This window comes from Gavialis gangeticus, unplaced genomic scaffold, assembly GCF_001723915.1.
Source record: "Gavialis gangeticus isolate Ggan-Ray unplaced genomic scaffold, GavGan_comp1, whole genome shotgun sequence".
In the NCBI taxonomy this organism is placed as follows: Eukaryota; Metazoa; Chordata; order Crocodylia; family Gavialidae; genus Gavialis; species Gavialis gangeticus.
This window is the reverse complement of record NW_017729030.1, coordinates 10925816-10930485: the sequence shown is the minus strand read 5'-3', so window position 1 is coordinate 10930485 and position 4670 is coordinate 10925816.

The following is a 4670-nucleotide window of genomic DNA, read 5'->3' as shown; positions in this document are numbered from 1 at the left end:
CCTCTACCTTGAGAATTGTACGGACACAATTCCATGATCACTTAGTTCTCAACATGGGATTGGAGTTTATGTCCAGCCCTTGAATTCAAAATCAAGGACTCAGACAGAAGTTAGATAATTTTCTCCCAATTTGGCCACAGAAAGCAGTCTATAGTCCAGGACCAAATACAGGTGTGCAACTGCAGACAGCTTCAAAAATGGCCAGTCAGGTGAAACTCTGAACCCTCAGTGCATAAGGGGTCCGACGAAGACGTTTCAAAACAAAAAGTCTTCTGTAACTTCTGTCTGCTTGCCTCCCAGCCTCATGCTGTTTTCAGAATGGGAGGGGGAAAAAGGGATAGAAGGCTTGTGGTAGAAGGAGTTCAGTCTGGGGTTTTGACAGTACCTGCTGGAGGGTGGTGTGGGTGTACTGGAACCCCTCCTGAGGTGGGGGGCCTCCAATTCACCCACCCCACTCTCCAGCACCGGCAGGGGATCCCCTAGAATGAGTTCCCTCTGCTCCCTTTCTCCCCTCCCATTCTGACAACTTTGCAGCCTTGCAGGGAGGAGGGGCTCTTGCTAGGGGAAACATGCTGCAGGCTCACAGTCAGCAGCTAAATTACCCTCCCCCCTGGAACCAACAGTGAACTTCTGTTTGGTCCTGTGGATTGATGAGACTCAGAAGGCTTCCTGCAAAGTGTTCTCAGTTACAGTGGGCAGCTGCACTTCTGTCTGCACCCCAAGTGTTACAGCAGACATTTTGATTCACAAGAAAACAAAAAGAACTTAGTTAGTTAACAGAAGTTAATATTTTGTAATGACTTAATCCTGTTTTTTTAACATGGAGTGCTCTGTTCCTAATAGCATTTAATAATTTGTTTAGCTTTAAGCTCATGGAGAAGCCCTTAGCTGTGGTTAGATCCTTCCTGAAGTTCATGGGGATACAAACAGGTGCAGGAGTCCATGAGCACAAAGGTTAATGCCTCATGCTGGTATAAACTGAAACATCAAAAAAAAAAAATTGCCAACCCACCAAAACAAACCAAAAACCAAAACCAAAACCCTCTCCAAAAAACCCCAAAGACATGAAGGCTCCATGCTCCAGAAATGAAGTCTTTATGTCTTCCTCAGTGCATGCCTAGGTTTGTTTTACCCATGTTTTTAGACAGGAATGGCTTTTATTTCATTTTGAAGGAGCTGAGAGGTAATACTATCCGGCAGGCATATTTTTTCCCAAATGCCATGCAAGGAATGTATTAATATCTCTTTGATGCCCCAGAGGAATGTGGAATGTGCATTCTGACAAGATTTCCTAAGCCCAGTTGGGAGGGCAAATGAGGAGAGAGGCTGGAGTGATGGAAACTCTGCTCTCTGCAGGAGGCAAGGATGGAATTTATTTTGTACCACAGTTTCACAGTGAGACTCTTTTCAGTTCTGCCAGTGGCTTCCATGCCCAATCATCTGTTCCTAACTACAAGCCAATACTCACAGCTTTCAGATGACCTTGGGACAGTTATTCATGAAATACTACCAGGTTGTGAAGAGATATTGTTTTGTGAATTAAAAAACAAAAGTAGAGCAAATATCATATGCCTGTTTGGTGCTAGTTTTATGTATGTTTATTTAGCCTGTGAAACAGACTTTCATGTTTGCTTTACCTAACCCAGCTTACTAGTTTAAAATGTAATTCTTGATTGTTTAGGTTGCTGAAATATTATCATTTAGCTATATAGGGACTTTAACAAAAGTCAGTTCTATGTCATGCCAACGTTTGTGTTTACATTTTTCCAAAGGAAAAGGTACTATTGACATTTTGATTATTCTGTCTGTTTCTAATCATGACATGTTATGCCTAGAAGAAAAGAGAAATGGAGTCTTTATAATTGCCAGATTTGTAGAGATCTTGACCACCTGCAGACAAAACAGTGCTTAATTAATTAATTAATTACGAGATCTTAATTAAGAGATCTTGACCATCTGCAGCCAAAACAGTACCTCTTTTCTCCTATTTTGCAGCCAAAACAGTACCTTAATTTCAATGGGGTCATCACTTTGGGATGAAAAATAAGTTTATTATGGTTTTGACTCATTGAAACCTAATATATATGGACAATTTCATAACTATCTTAATTCTTGACCTTTTCTTCTTTCTTCTTTGCTTTCTTTTCCTATCTTCCTATGCATATACTAACACAAAACAAATACATATTGATGCTATCTTTCTCTCTCTATTTGTTTTTACTGACATCTGTACCAAGCTGGCCTTAGGGGTGGGTGACATGGGCAATTGCCCAGGGTGCCATAGTCAGAGGGTAGCACCCCCCACACACATAGGCATATGCGCATGTATGTGAGCAGCCCACAGTCACAGCAGAGCTCTCCCCCTGCCCCACCATCCTATCTCCATCCCAGGGAGTAGGAGCAGTGCCCAGCCCAGCCCACACCACCCCTCATCTACAGGAGGAGGAGCAAGGCTGAGCACGTGTGGGCAGGATGGTACATGCTCCAGGCTGCCTGCTTTGCTGCCACTTACAGCAGCACCACAGATTTGGGGGAAGGGGAGGGTGCTAAAATTTCCTAGAATACTTTTTTTCTGAAGGCCATTCTGCATATATAATAGATTTAAATTTCCATTTGTGAGTTAACTTCCATGTATGGTCTCTAGTTCAGGCATCCCATGTATTGATATTAGACCTAGTTTTTCATGGTTCTCTATTAACAGGCTAGTACTGCCTTATAAGCCTTGTGCAAACTTATTTTCCACCTTTAATTTCAGCTCCCACTCTATTTTCTGCTTAATGTAGTATGTTGGAAACATGCAGGAGTAAATTAATAGCTTTGATTTTCCTTTCTTATCTAAACAGGCCTTACCAGTTTTGAATCTACCACTTGAGTTGTCTGTTTCAGTGGATCTCATGTCTTAAATAGATCAGGATTTATAACTAGCTTTCAAAATAACTGTTGTGTCTTAGGTGTTAGGACAGGACTACTACTGACTTTTTATGTGAATAAGAAACAGAGAAGGATTTTCAACACGTTTAAACTTGTATCAATACAAATGGCAGCAGGATCATAGGCTGTCAGAATTATTCAGATATTTAATCCTGTACGAGGGTTAAAACATATCAATTTTAATGAATCTGTCATGAGCTATATTGCCAGGCCCAATTCAGCAAGGCACTTGAGTGTCAAGTCCTCCTTATTTATTGATTTTAATAGTCCAGCTCACATGTTTATATGCCTTGCTAAATCAAGCCTAAAATTAGACACTGTGTATTTATGTTTTCACTTATCTCAAACCATGAAAAAATCCAAAACAGATTCATGACACAACAAACAAAATTGGGAGAAAGCTGGAGAATATCACATTTTATCCTGAATGTCAGTAGGATCTTTTCCAGTAATACAAGTTCAATTTTTGAAGTTCTTCCTCCGGCAAAATCCCATTGACGTCAATGGGAGTTTTGCCTAGAAAAAGATTTTAGGGTTTGGAATTATAACAGCAGATGAATGTAATTGTCACTCTTATATGTCAACCAGTGGTTCCCTTTGATCAAGTCTGAAAACTGTCTGTTATTTCTGCTGCACAAGCCAGTGAAGACCTGGTCAGGAGAGCTTCTGAACACTCACAGCTTTTATTGACTTGAGTGTGAGGTTATTAGGATCTTTTCAGGTTAAGCTATTCTAAAGTCCTAGTCAAGAATATGGAGGTTGTTTTCTAAGAATGGCATTTTCCAAGGGTGTTGGAATAAATTGATCATGAATATGCAGTAGTTTAAAAGTGACAGTGGTCTAGAAATTATGCAAGAGGCAAGCATTTCTTAGAATGATAACTTTTATTGGACCAACTATGTAGTCATAGTCTACCAACTATGTAGAGACTGTGTGATCTATCATGGACATGTGAAATATTCCCCCAAGATTTAGTATTGTTGCTAGTTTCATAAAATTTCCTCCCCATCAAGAATATACCTCTAGTTTTATAACCTCTATAGTCAAATTTAGTATAGTAACTTCTAGATTTGGAGGCTCATAAAAAACTTGTAAAGTCACTCTACTACCCTATTCTACCCCTCCCAGCAGATCTTTGATGCTATTCCTTCTCTTTTGTGACCTCCACCTAATGTTACTCAGTGTTCTCAGACTTTCTAGTACCCAATCCTAAACTCTCAAGTCTGAGGATTCTACTTCCCTGTTATATACCCTCTACCCTTTTAGAGCTGTTATGATATAGTTAATCATGTCTGAAGAGGTAACCCTGACACTTATTCAATCAATGAATGTTGTGGTAAAAAGAGAAATAAGCTATGGCATTGTAGCAATGATGTGGATCTGCACATGATCACCAGCTATATTGCCACAGTGGCATACTCCCCTGGTATAGTGTGTCGCTACAGTGACCTAGTAGCAAAATCTAACCATACACCGTGCGCATGGCATGGTAACTGCCCATACTGCACTGTGCTTTACTACTTCCAAAAGTACAAAGCACGGTGATGTGTCGACATGCCAAAGCTATTCCACAACATAGTTTCATAGTTTGTAGGGTTGGAAGGCACCTGAGCAGATCATTGAGTCCGACCCCCTGCCATGGCAGGAAAGAGTACTGGGGTCAAATGACCCCGGCACAGTGTTCATCCAGCCTCCTCTTAAAGACCCCCAGGGTAGGAGCCAGCACCACTTCTCTTGGA